The 22,023-nt window shown below is 46.7% G+C and overlaps 1 protein-coding gene across 2 annotated transcripts in view; it reads right to left on the reverse strand.

Annotated features, from left to right (window-relative positions):
* arhgap46b (Rho GTPase activating protein 46b) overlaps positions 1–22,023 on the reverse strand; it is a 126,321-nt gene that overhangs the window by 97,728 nt on the left and 6,570 nt on the right. The window lies entirely within an intron of this gene.

Here is a 22,023-nt window from a genome sequence, read left to right on the forward strand (position 1 = left end):
ACACACACACACACACACACACACACACACACACACACACACACACACACACACACACACCCAATCAGTCAGAGCTGCCGACTTGGACTGGAGCACAGAGCAGCAATCACACGAGGCATCTCCCTTATGTGGGTGGTTGGGAGAACAACACTCTGGAATGAACAGAAGCCTCCCGGTGCAGCCCAAAGGAATAAACAGACAAACGCACACAGTCGTAAACTCCTCCTCCCGCTCCCACCCCCCCCCCAAACAGCTGGCAGCACCCCGACAACAACTTGGCATTCCTTCGGTAGAAAACTTCCAAGCAGCAATGGAACGTGGGATACTGGTTTGTTCCGTTGGTTTCTTTCTCTTGGGCCTCCTGTAAGGCTCCTACACCACCATTATTATTGTATTCATCCTGTGCCACGCATGTTCTAGACACACTGCTCATGTGGATCCCATCTGACGGGTCCAATCGTGAGTTGTGCTTGTCTCTAGTTCTAATCTCAATGATAGTGTGCACACTACTCCTCCGCTGACTATGTTCAGCATGTCAACATTATGGTCCCAAAACACAGAACTGAGCAAGATGAATGCTTCCATTATTAAACACTGCTGCAGTGCCACAGTATGACGAACAACAACCCAGACAACCGGAAGCCATTCACAGCTCTCACAATCACATTATGGTGTTATGACTCAGCACAGTCGTTATCATTCACTGTGTCCTGAGGGTTAAGGAGTGATCTCAGTGGCACAGAGAGGAGAGGACAGGATAGGAGAGGACAGGAGAGGATAGCAGAGGGGAGAAGAGGAGAGCATAGGAGAGGAGAGGAGAGGAGAGGAGAGGAGAGGAGAGGAGAGGAGAGGAGAGGAGAGGAGAGGAGAGGAGAGGAGAGGAGAGGAGAGGAGAGGAGAGGAGAGGAGAGGAGAGGAGAGGAGAGGAGGAGAGCCAGAAGCATTAGATTTGGCTCAACCCAGCATCAAGCGTTTTAAGGGAGACTGTGTTGTTTTACAACCCTGGGGTAGTGTGTGTGTGTGTGTGTGACCCCAGTTTGGCCCCTGGAGTGGTGGGTCAACCATACAAACACATCCACACACACAGCTACACTTCCACACTCGTATTCTACAATGTTCCAGGAGGAGGAAGAGATGCCAGAGAAGATACTCTCCTACTCTACACCATGCCATATTCAGGAGGAGAGATTTCAGAGGAGAGGAGGAGAAAGAGTAATAGAACGAGCAAGAAGAGAGAAGAGAAGAAAGGGAGAGGAAAAGGGAGAGAGGGATGAACAGAGAGAAAGAGAGAGAGAGAGAGAGAGAGAGAGAGAGAGAGAGAGAGAGAGAGAGAGAGAGAGAGAGAGAGAGAGAGAGAGAGAGAGAGAGAGAGAGAGAGAGAGAGAGAGAGAGAGAGAGAGACTAGAATCCCCATACTTTAATGAAGACAGTTTCTCCATCCTGGAGGGGGAAATCAATCATTTCCAGACCCAGGGACATGTACTAGTCTGTGGTGACCTAAATGCCAGAACTGGACAATAACCTGACACCCTCAGCACACAGGGGGACAAACACCTACCTGGAGGTGACAACATAACCAACAAAAACGGGTCACGACTCCTGCAGCTCTGTCGCACACTGGGTATGTACATAGTCAATGGTAGGCTTCGAGGGGACTCCTATGGTAGGTACACCTATAGCTCATCTCTTGGCAGTAGTACTGTAGACTACTTTATCACTGACCTCAACCCAGAGTCTCTCAGAGCGTTCACAGTCAGCCCACTGACACCCCTATCAGACCACAGCAAAATCACAGTCTACTTGAACAGAGCAATCCTCAATCATGAGGCATCAAAGCCAAAGGAACTGAATAATATTAAGAAATGCTATAGATGGAAGGAAAGTAGTGTTGAAACCTACCAAAAAACAATTAGGAAACAACAAATTCTATCCATTCTAGACAACTTCCTGGACAAAACGTTCCACTGTAATAGTGAAGGTGTAAACTTGGCAGTAGAAAACCTAAACAGTATATTTGACCTCTCAGCTTCCCTATCAAATCAAAAAATCTCTAACAGAAAACCAAAGAAAAGTAATAACAGTGATGAATGGTTTGATGAAGAATGCAAAAACCTAAGAAAGAAATTGAGAAACCTATCCAACCAAAAACATAGAGACCCAGAAAACCTGAGCCTACGCCTTCACTATGGTGAATCACTAAAACAATACAGAAATACACTACGGAAAAGAAGGAACAGCATGTCAGAAATCAGCTCAATGTAATTGAAGAATCCATAGACTCTAACCACTTCTGGGAAAATTGGAAAACACTAAACAAACAACAACACGAAGAGCTATCTATCCAAAACGGAGATGTATGGGTAAACCACTTCTCCAATCTTTTTGGCCCTAAAACAGAGAACAAACAGCAAAAAAATATACATGATCAAATGCAAATCTTAGAATCAACTATTAAAGACTACTAGAACCCACTGGATTCTCCAATTACATTGAATGAACTACAGGACAAAATACAAACCCTCCAACCCAAAAAGTCCTGTGGTGTTGATGGTATCCTCAATGAAATGATAAAATATACAGACCGCAAATTTCAATTAGCTATACTTAAACTCTTTAACATCATCCTTAGCTCTGGCATCTTCCCCAATATTTGGAACCAAGGACTGATCACCCCAATCCACAAAAGTGGAGACAAATTTGACCCCAATAACTACCGTGGGATATGCGTCAACAGCAACCTTGGGAAAATCCTCTGCATTATCATTAACAGCAGACTAGTTCATTTCCTCAGTGAAAACAATGTACTGAGCAAATGTCAAATTGGCTTTTTACCAAATTACCGTACGACAGACCACGTATTCACCCTGCACACCCTAATTGACAAACAAACAAACAAAAACAAAGGCAAAGTCTTCTCATGCTTTGTTGATTTCAAAAAAGCTTTTGACTCAATTTGGCATGAGGGTCTGCTATACAAATTTATGGAAAGTGGGGTTGGGGGGAAAAACATACGACATTATAAAATCCATGTACACAAACAACAAGTGTGCGGTTAAAATTGGCAAAAAACACACACATTTCTTTCCACAGGGCCGTGGGGTGAGACAGGGATGCAGTTTAAGCCCCACCCTCTTCAACATATATATCAACGAATTGGCGAGGGCACTAGAACAGTCTGCAGCACCCGGCCTCACCCTACTAGAATCTGAAGTCAAATGTCTTCTGTTTGCTGATGATCTGGTGCTTCTGTCACCAACCAAGGAGGGCCTACAGCAGCACCTAGATCTTCTGCACAGATTCTGTCAGACCTGGGCCCTGACAGTAAATCTCAGTAAGACAAAAATAATGGTGTTCCAAAAAAGGTCCAGTTGCCAGGACCACAAATACAAATTCCATCTAGACACCGTTGCCCTAGAGCACACAAAAAACTATACATACCTCGGCCTAAACATCAGCGCCACAGGTAACTTCCACAAAGCTGTGAACGATCTGAGAGACAAGGCAAGAAGGGCCTTCTATGGCATCAAAAGGAACATAAAATTTGACATACCAATTAGGATCTGGCTAAAAATACTTGAATCAGTTATAGAACCCATTGCCCTTTATGGTTCTGAGGTCTGGGGTCCGCTCACCAACCAAGAATTCACAAAATGGGACAAACACCAAATTGAGACTCTGCATGCAGAATTCTGCAAAAACATCCTCCGTGTACAATGTAAAACACCAAATAATGCATGCAGAGCAGAATTAGGCCAATACCCGCTAATTATCAAAATCCAGAAAAGAGCCGTTAAATTCTATAACCACTTAAAAGGAAGCGATTCCCAAACCTTCCATAACAAAGCCATCACCTACAGAGAGATGAACTTGGAGAAGAGTCCCCTAAGTAAGCTTGTCCTGGGGCTCTGTTCACAAACACAAACAGCCCCAACACAGCCCCAGGACAACAACAACAACAACACAACTAGACCCAACCAAATCATGAGAAAACAAAAAGAGAATTACTTGACACATTGGAAAGAACAAAAAAAAAACAGAGCAAACTAGAATGCTATTTGGCCCTAAACAGAGAGTACACAGTGGCAGAATACCTGACCACTGTGATTGACCCAAACTTAAGGAAAGCTTTGACTATGTACAGACTCAGTGAGCATAGCCTTGCTATTGAGAAAGGCCGCCGTAGGCAGACATGGCTCTCAAGAGAAGACAGGCTATGTGCACACTGCCCACAAAATGAGGTGGAAACTGAGCTGCACTTCCTAACCTCCTGCCAAATGTATGACCATATTAGAGACACATATTTCCCTCAGATTACAGCGATCCACAAAGAATTCGAAAACAAACCCAATTTTGATAAACTCCCTTATCTACTGGGTGAAAAACCACATTGTGCCATCACAGCTGCAAGATTTGTGACCTGTTGCCACAAGAAAAGGGCAACCAGTGAAGAACAAACACCATTGTAAATACAACCCATATTTATGTTTATTTATTTTTCCATTTGTACTTTAACTATTTGCACATTGTTACAACACTGTATATATACATAATATGACATTTGAAATGTCTTTATTCTTTTGAAACTTCTGAGCGTAATGTTTACTGTTAATATTTATTGTTTATTTCACTTTTGTTTACTATCTACTTCACTTGCTTTGGCAACGTTAACACACGTTTCCCATGCCAATAAAGCCCTTAAATTGAAATTGAAATTGAATTGAGAGAGAGAGAGAATCTGAGCCTGAGCACATGTTTCTAAACACAGGATCTGGTCAGACATGAGTCTAATTTATTCCGGAGCGCTTGGCATGTTACTCCAGGCTGCCCACAAAGGGTGAACATTAGCATTCTGCCCATGCTAGGCTGCCCATACCATCCTGGGCTTACACCCAACTTCCACTGGAGCTTCACAAAATGGCCACTGAGACACATTATTAGCCAGGCCGAGCTGGCAGAGACACCATGACACCACCACCACGCCACAACTCTGGGCCTCCATAGCTGGGTTCTCCTTTGTGTGCCACAGGATCACTGTAGCAGGTTTGCCAGCTGTGCAGTGATGTGTCTTGGACAGGTTTCACCCGTGACCCACTTCAGTAGGGCTTTAGTGCTATCCTGTACACTGAGACTTCTTTAGACTCTGGAAAATAGCTCAGTTCACCTGAACCCTCTCTCAACTCTCTTTCTCCTTGTTCCTGTGTGTAATCAGGACTGTCCTGCTGCTGATTCCCACAGTCATGCTCAGCTGTTGCTAAGGCCTTAAGGACTGGGACGGGAGTGAGGGGAGGGGCAGGGGGTGGTCGTGTGGCCACAGCAGCAGGGTTCACCTGTTCCCCTCACTTCACTGCATAAATAAACATGGAAGCCTGGACTCCCCCCTAACGCCTGGCACCCACACTCCCCTGATCCTCTGGGGCTGTCCACACACATGGCTCACTGTGGCCGTGGCACGCACACTCACAGCATGCGCGCGCACACACACACACACACACACACACACACACATCTGCTCCAGCTCTGCAGCTCTGCGAGTAATTAACACGATTGGCTCTGCCTGTTTTGCTTAGCCCGCTGAAAAACAATCTGTCCTTCTGATTACTCACACACACAAGACTCTTTCTGCCCTGGACAAATATCTGTTCCCCCTCTCACCCCTGTCCCGTCCATCACACCAGACAAAAGGACTGTTGCTGTTCACACAGGACAGACAGGAAGCTCTGGACCTACTTCCTGTTATTGGTGGTGTTCTTGAGGATAGAGAGAGATACTGAAGAGAGAATAGATCAAACACAACAAACACTAATATCCTTCTACTGTAAATCTCTGCATTTCTCCCTGCTCAGACGCATGCACACCCTGCACACAGTCTAAAGTCCTGCCTCAGCCAGAGCACAACATGTGCCGGAAATAAAGGTGTGCTTGGAGCTTTATTGATCCTTCATGTCACAACAACGTCATAGAGATTAAACAAAATGGTGAAATTGTCCAAAGCAATTATGTTGTAACAGATAATACCCTGCTGGATATGTGGGTCGATGGACATTGCATATTGATTGATAATGATTTTTTATTGTTTTTGAAATTCTACTACCACTAAGTTCTCCTCATGACAGATATAGAAGTTGAGAGATGTTATCAGGAAGGTGTATATATATTTCAAAGGGCTGTATGCTAAACTCAGTGAGGGGTTGTTTTGCCTCTCTCTCTGTCCATCTGTTTAAACCTTATCAGCAGTCTTTGTGCTCTGCCATCTAAGCATGGAGCCTATGTCTATCTCTGCCTCGGCCCCTCCCACCCACACACACAGGCCTTATCACAACCTGTATCACAGCTCATGTAAGCATGCATGCGGGTGTGTGCAATCTGTCCAACGTACAAACCACTTTGGCCTGCCTAGCTGGGGAGAGTGAGTCTCACTGGCCCATGTACACTTTAGCATTGCATAGTTACGACTAAGGTTGAGATAGCTTCACCTTTACTTTGAACATTCCCAGATTTCTGTCCAAAGGCTCTGTGAGCCAAACCGCTCCTAAAGAACTACATCTCTCAACACAGTGAGTCAGAGAAACAGCTCACCTCCCCCATGACTGGAGCCACTCTCAGGTAACTAGCACATGACTATACTGCTCTCTCAGACTGGCTGACTCTGCTGTCTACTGTATGTCTCTGTCTGGATCTGTCTAGAGGTCTGACTGCATGTCTCTGTTAGGGATTTACTCTACCTCTCTCTACTGCACTCTCACCACACACACACACACACACACACACACACACACACACACACACACACACACACACACACACACACACACACACACACACACACACACACACAGTCAATCAGCTTCTCAAAAGGCATGTATTAGTCAAACACAGGGAACCATTTGTGTAGACTAGTGCCTGAGCAATAATGGGAGTGTGTTAACGTGTGTGTGGCAAGGGCACAGTGATTTACGAGTGGCAACCTGCTTCTCGTAAAACAAATTCAAGGGGAAAAGAGAGAGAAGAAATCATTGACCTGAGTGCTACTAGAATAAGGTAAAGAGACTGCCTGGTGAAATAGTTATTCATCACTCTGAAAGTTCTAATATTAACAGTAGTCTGCCAAAAAGCAGTGGGCAGCCCACCAAACAGTTTCTACTGAGCTCACGTTCTTAGCAACTCAGCACAACACAAAGAACATACAGCCGTTCTCCTTCTTTTCTCCCCTCACCTTCTCTTTCCTCCAGAGCGTAGCGCCCTCCTTCCTCTGCATTCCTCCTATTAATAACCTAATCTGGGAGAGTAATCAGACACTCCTGTTCACTCCTCACTGCGTTACTCCTTTCTGGGGCAGGAATGAAGCCCTGGCCCTGCTATAGCACTGAGACCCAGCACAGAGCTCTACAGTACACACACACACACACACACACACACACACACACACACACACACACACACACACTTGCAGACAGAGTGAGAAAGACAGAGAGGGAGAGAAATAAAAAATGAGAGAGAAAAGGAGTGAGAGAGCGAAAACACACACACACACACACACTAGCATGTCCCTGGGAGCAGGAGGAGAGGAGGTGTTGTTGACTGACTGGCCCTATATTCAGCCTTGTTTCTGTAGCTCAGTGCAGCTCCCCAGTGGGGTCAAGGAGCTGTCTATACAGGGCAGGACAACTAAAAATACAACCTGCCAGCAACCACGACACAAAGACACAAAACATGTGGCACCTGTGATCATCATGCCAGAGGACTGATTCCAAGTTTCTAAGACAACCCTCTCTGTCTCCCAACTCCTCTCTCTCTCACTCACTCACTTCTCTCTTTCTATCCATTTCTCTGTCACTCAACTCCCGACTCTCTCACTCTCACTCTCTCCATAACGTTGTGTTCTAAATATTACATGCTGTCTGTCTGTCTGTCACTATTGGCCTCAACACACACAGTACTGTAGCATGTTTACTGTCTAGGGGGAGCAACAGCCTTAATGATGTATTGTCTTTGCACTACGTCTATGTGGGATAGGGTTGTTATTGTTGGGGGGTAGAGCTCATGGAATAAAATCAGTAGCCAACCAAATCTCCCGTGGCCAAACTACAATTTCAATTTCTCTGAGTCCACCATGGCCTATATATATATATATACGCCTGCTATGGAAGATATGAAATGTGTATAATTGTTGGAAAGCCGTGCGGTATAAAAAGGCAGTTATGGATAGGGTTTATGTTTCAGTGTTTAGATGGGGTTAAAACATCGGCCAGAGTAACCATGACGATTGCGGTTATAGGAGGGATTATCTCCTCAAGGTCAGGGGTCAAAGTCCTGCCAGGATGCCAATACTGCTGCTGCTGTTTAGTGACACACACACACACACACACACACACACACACACACACACACACACACACACACACACACACACACAGACAGCTGAACCACTGTTTCCACCAGACCAGACAAACGAAGAGAGAGAGAGAGAGAGAGAGAGAGAGAGAGAGAGAGAGAGAGAGAGAGAGAGAGAGAGAGAGAGAGAGAGAGAGAGAGAAATGGGATGTAGCAAGGGAGAGGTGGATTGCCAAAAACCTGCAAGTTCAATCCCTCCTGCATCAGCTTTCTCTTTTTCTCCTCTGCTCTTTCTCTCTGCTGGAGGTAAGTGGAAAAAAGTAGCAAGCAACGTTTTCAAATCACTCAAGAGAGAAAATGTGTTTTCTAGCAGCACACCCATTTGTCCTCTTTCTGCTGATGTTCTAGCCTTGTCCAGAGGCTCACTTTCCTTTCTTCACAGAAAGAGCACCAGAGATTTGAGAGCCAGCGCTAAATCTGCCAAAACATTTAGTAATTCCTGTCTGGAGAAATATGGCAACCTCTTACTATGTCCTTCTAATACCAAGGATTAGCCCCCTAGCTCATCACTCTTCTGGAGACATCTATCACCCGCACACACACTGACACACACACACACACACACACACACACACACACACACACACACACACACACACACACACACACACACACACACACACACACACACACACACACACACACACACACACACACACACACACACACTGACATTCCCTTTGTCTCCCAAGCACTTTGTCAAGTGCTCTGGTCTATCGGTTGAGGATGCAGGGTTATAATGGTACAGAAAGACTGCATCAGTTCAAACCTTTTCTACAATAAAGGGTGAGAGCTTTTCTACAACAAAGGTTGAGAGCTTTTGTGAAAGAGCACAGTTAGAAAGATATGGCATATAGAAGCAAACCGGATGGACATCATGAAAATGATCGGAGAGGTTGAGGGTAGAGGAAGTTCAGGAGTAAAAACAAACTAAATATAATTATTGTAAAATTGACTGTGTCCATAACATTTATATAGTATGTATAAGCTGGATTTAGAGGTCTAAGTGTTGTTGTTCGCTGGTTTGCTCCGATTGGGGGAGGGGTGGTGGGGTTGGAGGGTGGTGGGGGGAAATGTATTTTGAAAAGGGATGTGTATGTATGTATGTGTGTGTGTGTGTGTGTGTGTGTGTGTGTGTGTGTGTGTGTGTGTGTGTGTGTGTGTGTGTGTGTGTGTGTGTGTGTGTGAGTATGTGTGTATGTATATGTATATATTTGTGAGAAGAAAAAAAACACATGGGGGATTGGAAGTGATACAGACAATTACATTGATGGAAGTTACAATCTATCTGCAATATTAAGGCTGATCTACCCCCTAAAAAAATAACAAATATATACAAATAAAGGGTTGCTGGTAGATCTCCCCACACACACGTGCACGCACACACACACACACACACACACACACACACACACACACACACACACACACACACACACACACACACACACACACACACACACACACACACACATACACACACACACACATGTGCACGCACACACACACACACACTCACGTTAAAGGTTCCCCCTTAAGGCATGCTCACAAGTAATCTGAAGCAGTCTCTGTCAGATCTTTAAAGTGCTCTATAATCACCTACGCTATACTCTTGACAACAATCTGCTTCACATTTTCTACTTCCGCCACTCTTAAATATCCATACACTCAGAATGTACACACCCTGGTAAAAGGTAACAGAAACACACATGCTAACACACTTGTATGTATGTGACTGACACACCGGCTCACAAACATGATATGTAGAGTCAGTACTGGGGCACTTTATGCTCCAGTAATTGTAATTTTGGGAAATGGTCTAATTAGCCTAGTGTTAGCCCTATTGCTCCGACATTATTCCGACATTATTCCGACATTATTCCCTAGTGCTCCGGCAGAGAGGAGCGGAAACAGGAGTTGGCGCACAGAGATCTGAGACATGTTCATATCCCTTCTGAATAACAGCACAGTTCCAGAGGCTATAAGTGTTCTATATAGCAGACCGTCGTAAGGCCCAGAGGACCAGCTACACTGAGGATGTTCTATCAGCCTCACAGGTGTTTTCCAACCAACCAACCACTCCGCTCAGTTCAGTTCAGTTCTGAGGAGGCTTAGAGGGAGAACGACTGGAGGGGTAGAAATAAAAGACATGACCCACAGGGGGGTACTGAAACAAAAAAGAAGAACAATAAAAGAGAAACAGTAGAGAGGAGGGGAAGGATGAGGAGGAGATGGTATGGGAGGGGAGGAACCATTCATTTAAATGGTGGAAGCAGGGGATGAAAAACAATATTGTCCCTTTTGTTAGTTGGTCCCTCTCTCTCTCTTGCCTTCTGTGTGTTTGTGGCAGCACTGAGAGGGTAAATAGACGGGGTACTATCTGTGAGTGCCGTGGCATTTGGTCACCACAGCCACTTAGGCCTCCAGAACACTGCCTGTGTGTTTATTTAGTCAGGACCCGGCAGCCTTGACGCCAGCCGTGTGTCTACAAACTTTGTCAGGACCAGGCAGTGGTGTGTGTGTGTGCACATAACTAAGAGCCCTGACAACTATAATGGCTCTTTTCTTCTACTCTGTGATGGTCTCCCTGTGTGTTCAGTTAACTCAACACTCCATTCTGACCCTGGGGTCTGAGGATGACGAGGGAGACCTGAAAGAGGCTTTCTCCTCAAAGAGGTGGAAAGTAAACAGGCTTATAAATGCTGTCAATCTCTCTCTCTCTCCACCCCTCTCCTTCTCCCCCTTTCTCTCTCTCTCTTACTTCTGTTACTCTGCTTACCTCTACAGCGTCTTTACTCAACAAAAAACACAGAGATAGATATTTATGGCCACTATACACTCTCCACTGTGAACACATTCCCACAGGTTGTTTGCTGCTGCTAAGTTTGGAAAATAGACACTAACAAGAGGATATGTGGATATTAATATATAAATAGCATTTATAAGCCTATTATAGTGTATAAGAGGTCAGGTTTGAAAGTGATTCCTATGTTAAAGATGTAAAGAATATTAGCTGGACTGTGATGTGTAATGAGGAGCAACCAGACGCTGCACTGGACACGTTTATGAAATTGCTTATTCCAGTTACTAATAAGCATGCACCCATTAAGAAAATGACTGTAAAAACAGTTAAATCCCAGTGGATTGATGAGGAATTGAAAAATTGAATGGTTGAGAGGGATGAGGCAAAAGGAATGGCAAATAAGTCTGTCTGCACAGCCGATTGGCAAACGTACTGTAAATTGATAAATCATGTGACTAAACTGAACAAAAATAAGAAGAAACTGTACTATGAAACAAAGATAAATGATATAAAGAAGGATAGTAATAAGCTTTGGAGCACCTTAAATGAAATGCTATGCAAAAAGGCAAACTCGGCTCCATCCTTCATTGTATCAGATGGCTCATTCATCACAAAACCCACTGATATTGCCAACTACTTTAATGATTTTTTAATTGGTAAGATTAGCAAACTTCTGTACCTACACATGCATAACTGGCCAAATTATGAAAGACAAGCATTGTAATTTTGAATTCCGTAAAGTGAGTGTGGAAGAGGTGAAAAAAGGATTGTTGTCTATCAACAATGACAAGCCACCTGGGTCTGACAACTTGGATGGAAAATTACTGAGGATGATAGTGGACGATATTACTATTCCTATTGTGGATTGGGAGTTACCTGTTTAACAGAACACAGAGGGTGTTCTTTAATAGAAGCCTCTCCAACATAATCCAGGTAGAGTCATGCATTCCCCAGGGCAGCTGTCTAGGCCCCTTACTTTTTTCAATCTTTACTAATGACCTGCCACTGGCTCTGAGTAAAACCTGTGTGTCTATGTATGCTGATGACTCAACATTATACACGTCAGCTACCAAAGCAAGTAAAATCACTAACTAATAAATTAGTCCTAAACATTTCAAAAACTAAAAGCATTCACTAAACCCTAAACCTCAACTAAATATTGTAATGCATAATGTGGAAATTGAGCAAGTTGAGGTGACTAAACTGCTTGGAGTAACCCTTGATTGTAAACTGTCATGGTCAAAACATATTGATGCAATAGTAGCTAACATGGGGAGAGGTCTGTCCATAATAAAGTGATCTTCAGCCTTCTTAACAATGCTATCAACAAGGCAGGTCCTACAGGCCATAGTTTTGTCGCACCTGGACTACTGTCCAGTCGTATGATCAGGTGCCACAAAGAGGGACTTACGAAAATTACAATTGGCCCAGAACAGGGCAGCACTGTCACAAGCCGGGCTAGAACTCCGGTCTCAAATGTGTAGAGCTGGGGGTACTACCCCTTAGCCACAGAGGAGATGTTGTAGGACCCAAATGAAACACCCAAGGCAATACTCCAGGCAAGTAGATTTAATGTTCCAAAACAGGAGGCAAAACAAAACAACTCCACGAGGGGAGAAAAACAAACTAAAGATAACTTCGAATAACTTACTAGGACTGACACGGTGGGACAAAGCAGGAGACACATAGACAGGACGCAATAACCAAGTGAGAAACAAGGGGAAAACACACAGCTAAAATACTCAAGGGGGAAACAAGGCACAGGTGACATAGATAAGCTAATTAGGACACATGAGGAAAAACTAAGGCAAAGGGGAACACAGCTGACCTCTAGAGGCCAGGAGACAAACAGGGGAAGCAGGAAGCTGACAGGACCCCCCTCCTCTAGGAACGACTCCTGACGTTCCTTCCAGAACACCCTGGCCCCAGGGTGCGAAAATCTCGGATCAACCCTGGGTCCAGGATGTCCCTGGCCGGAACCCAGGAGCGCTCCTCTGGCCCGTAGCCCTCCCAGTCCACCAGATACTGCAGAGAGTTCTGGACCCTCCGGGAGTCCAGTATCCGGCGGACTGTGTAGGCTGGCTGGCCGTCTATGATCCTGGGAGGTGGCGGGGGTCTGTGGGGGGGGCAAAAGGAGAAGACAAGACAGGTTTAAGGAGTGAAACATGGAAAGTGGGGTTAACTCTAAGGGAGCGAGGCAGAACTAAACGATACGACACAGGGTTAACCTTTCTAGAAATGCGGAAAGGGCCGATGTATCTCTGGGAAAGCTTCTTGGATTCGACCCGGAGGGGCAAGTTCTTAGTGGCCAACCAAACTCTCTGACCAGCTCGGAAACTAGGGGCCGTCCGGCGGTGGCGATTAGCCTGACTTTGGTATCTCTGGGAGGTCCGAAGGAGGGTACACCTGGCCTTCTTCCAGGTCCGCCTACAGCGTTGGACAAAGCGCTGGGCCGAGGGAACACCAACTTGCGCCTCTTCCTCTGGAAACAAAGGAGGGTTGTAACCGAACTGGCATTCGAAGGGGGACAATCCGGTGGCTGAGGACTGGAGGGTGTTGTGGGCATATTCAGCCCAAATGATATAGGTGGCCCAAGACGTGGGATTACTGGCCGCCATACACCGCAGGGTGGTCTCCAGATCCTGATTAATCCGTTCCGTTTGGCCATTAGACTCTGGATGGAATCCTGACGATAGGCTGGCTGTGGCCCCAATAAGCCTGCAGAAGGCCCCCCAAAACCGGGACGAGAATTGGGGACCTCGGTCCGAGACCACGTCCAGGGGAATGCCAAATATCCGGAAGACATGGTTCATGAGGAGCTCAGCAGTCTCCTTAGCCGAGGGCAGCTTGGGCAGGGGAATAAACCGGGCAGCCTTAGAGAAACGGTCTACCACCACAAGGATGACGGTGTTGCCCTGGGATAGAGGAAGTCCCGTAACAAAGTCCAGAGAAAGGTGTGACCATGGCCTTCGAGGAACAGGTAAGGGATGGAGCAGTCCCTGGGGTCGCTGGCGTGTCGACTTTCCCTGGTTGCACACAGGGCAGGCCTCAACATAGACCTGTACGTCCTTCTTGATGGACGGCCACCAAAACCGCCGTCGGAGGAACTCCAGTGTGCGAGCACTGCCAGGATGGCATGTCAAGGGCGACTCATGACCCCACTGCAAGACGCGGGCCCGAACCGAGAGAGGAACGTACAGGCGACCGGCAGGACCACCGCCTGGATCGGGCTCATGGGCAAGAGCTTCTCGTACCCCTCTTTCTAGTTCCCACTGAAGAGGTGCGACGATCCTAGACCTCGGAATAATCGATGCCAAGGGCTTCTCTTGTACCTCGGGAGAATAGACTCGAGACAGAGCATCCGGCTTGACGTTCTTGGTGCCAGGTCGGTAAGTCAGGATGAACTGGAATCGATTAAAGAAAAGGGACCATCGTGCTTGCCGAGGGTTCATCCGCTTAGCCTGTTGGAGATATTCCAGGTTCTTGTGGTCTGTGAGAACCTGGAAAGGGTGCTGAGCCCCCTCAAGCCAATGGCGCCACTCTTCCAAGGCCAGTTTAACCGCAAGCAACTCTAGATCCCCCACGTGGTAGTTGCGCTCGGCCTCAGACAGGCGGCGAGACATGAAGGCACAAGGGTGTAATCTCCCATCCGCACCCCTCTGTGACAGGACGGCTCCCACCCCCACCTCTGAGGCGTCCACCTCCACCACGAAAGGTCTCTCTGGGTCAGGGGTCACCAGAATCGGAGCAGAAGTGAAGCGGCGCTTGAGATCCTCGAAGGCCCCTGCTGCTTCCGGACCCCAGTGAATCTTGGTCCCTCCTCCCTTGGTAAGCGTCGTCAAGGGGGCTACCACCGAGCTGAAATTCTTGATGAACTTCCGATAGAAGTTAGAAAAGCCAATGAACCGTTGAACCTCCTTGACCGTGGCAGGTGTGGGCCAATCGTGGACCGCCTTGACCTTCTTGGGATCCATCTCTAGGTGCCCGGGAGTGACAATAAACCCGAGAAACTGAGTCTGAGAAACATGAAATTCACACTTCTCAGGCTTAACGTAGAGGTGATTGTCAAGGAGCCTCTGGAGAACCCGGCTAACATGCCCCTCATGCTCCTTCAGTGACCTCGAGAAGATGAGGATATCGTCCAGGTACACGAAGACGAACAGATTAAGCATATCCCGGAGAACATCATTAATCAGGGCTTGGAATACTGCGGGGGCATTGGTGAGCCCGAACGGCATCACCCGATATTCATAGTGTCCCGTGGGCGTGTTGAACGCCGTCTTCCATTCGTCTCCTGGCCGGATCCGCACGAGATGGTAAGCATTGCGGAGATCCAGCTTAGTAAAAATGGAAGCCCCTTGAAGCAGCTCAAAAGCAGTGGCCATGAGAGGAAGAGGGTATCGATTCCGAACCGTGATCTTGTTGAGTCCCCGGTAATCAATACAAGGCCTCAGACCCCCGTCTTTCTTTTCAACAAAAAGAAGCCCGCCCCAGCCGGGGAAGTAGAGGCATAGATGAGGCCGGCTGCCAAGGACTCCTTAATGTAGGTGTCCATAGCTGCGTGCTCGGGGGAGGACAAGGAAAAGATCCGACCTCTAGGAGGGCAGCACCCAGGGAGTAGATCAATGGCACAGTCATAAGTGCGATGAGGCGGTAAGGCAGTAGCCCGGGCCTTGCTGAACACTGCTTTGAACCGATGGTAAACACTGGGGACTCGGGAGACGTCAACCGACTCTTGAAACTGGGTACTAGGGGCTGAGGAACTCTGAAGCATGCAGGTGAGTTGGCAAGTGGGACCCCAGCTAAGAATGGTGCCAGTAGGCCAGTCGATCTGGGGATTATGTCTGCATAGCCAAGGGTGACCCAGGATAATAGGATACTCGGGAGAGTCAATGAGATAGAAGGTCTCCTCCTGCTGGTGTTGAGAGATGGTAAGTCGCAGGGACTGAGTCGCCTCAGTAACTTTTCCTGGTTCCAGAGGTCTGCCATCTAAGGCTGTAACTGCCTGGGGTTGAGGAAGTAGTTGGGTAGGGATCTTAAGTTCCTTAGCCAAGGTTACATCCATAAAATCACCTGCGGCACCGGAATCGATCATAGCCTGGACCCGATGCTGGTGGCCCTCCCAGGACAGAGTGGCTGGAATAGCTAGGACCGCGTTAGTAGGAGGAGCTCTAATTTTCCCCATCACAACCCTCCTGTAGCTGGGCGGGGACAGGCGTTTCCCGAAGCTCGGGGCAAGTGGAGCGGAAGTGGCCGGCAACCCCGCAGTAGAGGCACCGACGCTCCCTCATGCGACGTTCCCTTTCGTTGGAAGAAAGCCTGGAACGGCCTAACTGCATGCTCTCCGGGGAATCCTGGGGCAGTTCAGGAGCCGGGGCAGCTCTGAATGACGGAGTCCAAACAGGAGAAACAGAGCTGCTCAGAGGAACTTGGGACTGAGACACCTGACGGCGAGCCGTTCTCCGCTCTCTTAGACGATTGTCCAGGCGGATGGCCAAGGCTATGAGGGACTCGAGATCTTCAGCTGGTTCACGGGTGGCTAACTCATCTTGAAGGGGCTCAGATAACCCTCCCTGAAAGCAGACCCTCAGCGCTTCATCATTCCATCCGCTCCTTGCTGCTATGGTTCGGAACTCAATGGCAAAATCTGCCGTGCTTCGGGGGCCCTGACGGAGAGACAGTAGGCGCTTGGAAGCCTCCCGCCCACTGACAGGATGATCGAACACCCGCTTGAACTCTTCTACAAATGCAGCGTGGGAGTCACAACAGGCCTCCTGGGACTGCCACACCGCAGAGGCCCAGGCGAGCGCCTTGTCTGAAAGAAGGGTAATGAGGTAGGCAATCTTGGAACGGTCTGTGGGAAAACTTGAGGGTTGGAGCTCGAAGGTGAGGGAGCATTGGGTGAGGAAACCCTGACAAGAGCTTGGATCCCCAGAAAAGGGCTTGGGAGGTGGTAGTCGGGGCTCCGCCAACCGAGAAGGCCTGTCGTCACTGGGAGGTGACCGGGGGGAAGGGGGAGAACCAAGGAGGCGTTCAAAGAGCTGGTGAAGGGAACTCATCATTTCGGCCAGGAGTGGAGAATGTCTAGCCATCAGCTCCTCTTGTCGGCTGAGAACGGCTTCATGGCGCTGGAAAGAAGCCTCATGTCGAATGATCACCGCCAACAGGTCCTGGGAACTGAGTGTTTCTGGGTCCATGATGGACTTGGTTATTCTGTCACAAGCCGGGCTAGAACTCCGGTCTCAAATGTGTAGAGCTGGGGGTACTACCCTTAGCCACAGAGGAGATGTTGTAGGACCCAAATGAAACACCCAAGGCAATACTCCAGGCAAGTAGATTTAATGTTCCAAAACAGGAGGCAAAACAAAACAACTCCACGAGGGGAGAAAAACAAACTAAAGATAACTTCGAATAACTTACTAGGACTGACACGGTGGGACAAAGCAGGAGACACATAGACAGGACGCAATAACCAAGTGAGAAACAAGGGGAAAACACACAGCTAAAATACTCAAGGGGAAACAAGGCACAGGTGACATAGATAAGCTAATTAGGACACATGAGGAAAAACTAAGGCAAAGGGGAACACAGCTGACCTCTAGAGGCCAGGAGACAAACAGGGGAAGCAGGAAGCTGACAAGCACGGCTGGCCCTTAAATGTACATGTCAATCTTTCCTGGCTCAAAGTAGAGGAGAGATCGACTTCATCACTACTTGTATTTGTAAGAAGAATTGACATGTTGAATGCACCGAGCTGTCTGTTTAAACTACTAGCACACTGTTAAGACACCATGCATACCCCACAAGACATGCCACCAGAGGTCCCCAAGTCCAGAACAGACTATGAGAGGCACACAGTACTACATAGAGCCATGGCTACATGGAACTCTATTCCACATCAAGTAACTCATACAAGCAGTACAATCTAATGAAATACAAATGAAACTTATGGAACAGCGGGGACTGTGAAGAGACACACACACAGGCACAGACACACGCATACACACACGATAACATACGCACTATACACACACGTACACATGGATTTTGTGTTGTAGATATGTGGTAGTAGAGTAGTGGCCTGAGGACACACACTTAATCTGTTGTGAAATGTATTGTGACGTTTTTAAAATGGTATACACTACCGGTCAAAAGTTTTAGAACATCTACTGATTCTAAGGTTTTTCTTAATTTTTACATTGTAGAATAATAGTAAAGACATCAAAACTATGAAATAACACATATGGAATCATGTAGTAACCAAAAACAGTGTTTAAAAAATCAAAATATATTTTATATTTGAGATTCTTCAAATAGCCACCCTTTGCCTTGATGACAGCTTTGCACACTCTTGGCATTCTCTCAACCAGCTTCATGAGGTAGTCACCTGGAATGCATTTCAATGAACAGGTGTGCCTTCTTAAAAGTTAATTTGTGGAGTTTCTTTCCTTCTTAATGCGTTTGAGCCAATCAGTTGTGTTGTGACATGGTAGGGGGGGTTTACAGAAGATAGCCCTATTTGGTAAAAGACCAAGTCCATATTATGGCAAGAACAGCTCAAATAAGCAAATAGAAATGACAGTCTATCATTACTTGAAGACATGAAGGTCAGTCACATTTCAAGAACTTTGAAAGTTTCTTCAAGTGCAGTTGCAAAAACCATCAAGCGCTATGATGAAACTGGCTCTCATGAAGACTGCCACAGGAATGGAAGACCCAGAGTTACCTCTGCTGCAGAGAAGAAGTTCATTAGAGTTTACCAGCCTCAGAAATTGCAGCCCAAATAAATGCTTCACAGAGTTCAAGTAACAGACACATCTCAACATCAACTGTTCAGAGGAGACTGTGTGAATCAGGCCTTCATGGTCGAATTGCTGCAAAGAAACCACTACTAAAGGACACCAATAAGAAGAAGAGACTTGCTTGGCCCAAGAAACACGAGCAATGGACATTAGACCGGTGGAAATGTGTCCTTTGGTCTGGAGTCCAAATTGGAGATTTTTGGTTCCAACCGCCGTGTCTTTGTGAGACGCGGTGTGGGTGAACGGATTACTCCGTATGTGTATTTCCCACCGTAAAGCATGGAGGAGGACGTGTTAATGTGTGGGGGTGCTTTGCTGGTGACATTGTCTGTGATTTATTTAGAATTCAAGGCACACTTAACCAGCATGGCTACCACAGCATTCTGCAGCGATACGCCATCCCATCTGGTTTGGGCTTAGTGGGACTATCATTTGTTTTTCAACAGGACAATGACCCAACACACCTCCAGGCTGTGTAAGGGCTATTTTACCAAGAAATAGAGTGATTGAGTGCTGCATCAGATGACCTGGCCTCCACAATCCCCCGACCTCAACCAAATTTAGATGGTTTGGGATAAGTCTGACCACAGAGTGAAGGAAAAGCAGCCAACAAGTGCTCAGCATATGTGGGAACTCCTTCAAGACTGTTGGAAATGCATTCCAGGTTAAGCTGGTTGAGAGAATGCCAAGAGTGTGCAAAACTGTCATCAAGGCAAAGGGTGGCTATTTGAAGAATCTCAAATATAAAATATATTTTGATTTGTTTAACACTTTTTTGGTTACTACATGATTCCATATGTGTTATTTCATACTTTTGATGTCTTCACTATTATTCCACAATGCAGAAAGTAGTAAAAAAAATGGTGTCTGTTCCTTATGGTGTCTGTTCTATAGAGAGAGAGAGAGAGAGAGAGAGAGAGAGAGAGTCTGGCAGGTTTCCAGTGGTCTAAGAGCTGCTGGTGCCAGTGATCCTATCACAACAAACCCAGCGGGACTGACTGACTGACTGACTGGACAGAGCCAGCTAATCTGTTCCAAACAGCTAAAGTTACCACCTCTTTGCTCTGCTCTTTAAAGACCCCCCAGATCACACCAACACCCTCCAATACACATGCAACTATGTGTCTGTCTGTGTGCATGGATACTGTGAACACCAGTCAATGCCGCAATTTTATTCTGTTACTGGCAATGAAGTTTAATTAGTAAAATTAGGTTTTCTGTTTTCTTTCTGTTTGCTGAATATAATTGTCCCATTGTTCATTTACCCAACAGTCATGATTTGCATGATAGTTCTGGTTTTAACTAGGCCTAATTGCAGGTAATTTGCATCCTGCTACTTTTTAAACTAATCTGTAGAGTTAAAAGTATTCTGTCGCTTTGATCTTACAAGTCTCCTGAACGAGCTCCCAGGGACATGATTTGATTGAAGTAGTGGCTGTGTGTGTGTGTGTGTGTGTGTGCGTGCGTGTGCTTGCATGTGTGTGTAGCTCACTCCTACGTCCTCCAATGTTCCAATGGCCCTCCTCCTGAAAGGAGATTTGTAGAGCAAAGACTTGAGAGCATCTCCTGTCACTCCTAGTGACTTCCGCAACTCAGATGAACTATGATACTTCTGAGCATCGCCACTGATCACAACCATATTCAAATTGTCCAATGTTCCTCTAGCTCCCATTCTCTAGACCCTACAGTAGATTAATAATAGCTCTTCTTAGCGGAGTTTCCCAGCCCTTAGTCTGGGATCCATTTAACAAAAGCATGGATAGACGGGCCATAGGCATTCCTGAGCAGCAGCTCCCAGCACTCATTAATCCAGACAATGGCAGAGATTATCATTAATTTCCACTGGCCTTCTCCTTTAGGCTTCAGGCCCACATCCACTCTACTAATGACCGTCCTTAGTGGCCCTCCCCTGGGAGACACAGAGCCACAGGCCGGGCCCCGGGCCCCAGTCAGGTCCTTGGTTACACAGAGGTTAGAAGGTGCAAACATCAGGACAACCAGAACAGCTGCAATACCACGACCCTCTCCATCACCCACTGTCACATCCATAACACACACACACACACACACTTACACACAAAGACTATAAGACCTGCTGGTAGAGACAGGGTGTAATTAATCACCTGTGGGATATATTGGCAGACAGTGTGGTGGTCACTGTTTTGTATCTATGTCTGTCTCAACCAACCTATACCTGATCTAACCATCACACACACACACACACCAGCAGCAAAGCACCATATCAGAGCAGGAAAGGAAAGGCTGTTTGGGCTGGTCAGCCTGCTGGGCCTGGGTCATGGGGGACCCGTTTTACTGCAACAACGACCAGGTAATTAAGAGACAAAGGAATGTCCAGAGTTTCCACTGTGAGAGAGGAAAACAAGACTCTACATACAGACTGAGAGGAATTGTGCCTTGCTGAGCATGGTGACCTGGGCTCAACCACTGTGTTGACTGAGCTGTTTGACACCAGGGAAAGGACAAGGTTAGTCACTCAGACCCATGCACTGTGTGTGTGAATGTGTGTGCGTGGCTGTATGCAAATACTCTGACACATAAAAATAAAATCCCTCCTTGAAGAGCCTTTTGTGAATCTGGCAGGTGATCAACCGATTATTCATGGAAACGACTAAACCATGAACCCTTCAGTAGGAGTCTCGTTCTGACAAGGCAACCGTAAATGGTCAAAGATGATTTTGCAAGCTTCTGGTGACAGGAGAGGACAGGCTTGGGGCTGAATGGAGGAGAGAATAAGTCTGTCTTGTGTGACATGGTTTCTCATGGCGTTGTGAGGGATCACTGTGTTTACAGGAGCAAATGGAGGCTTTTCTCAGCAAACAACAGAACACATCAACATAATGCATATCAACAGCCCTCCTAGTCCCTGACACTAGGTCTCTGTCAACTCCACTACCCAGCCAGTCACCACTCCAAACACTGTTACCATGGAGATGTCAATTACTCTAAAGCTAGTCTGAGACTTGTTGCAGCAGTGTGCTGATCCAACACCAACTGTGAGAAAGTCTC

Source organism: Coregonus clupeaformis, chromosome 24 (genome assembly GCF_020615455.1).
Source record: "Coregonus clupeaformis isolate EN_2021a chromosome 24, ASM2061545v1, whole genome shotgun sequence".
In the NCBI taxonomy this organism is placed as follows: Eukaryota; Metazoa; Chordata; class Actinopteri; order Salmoniformes; family Salmonidae; genus Coregonus; species Coregonus clupeaformis.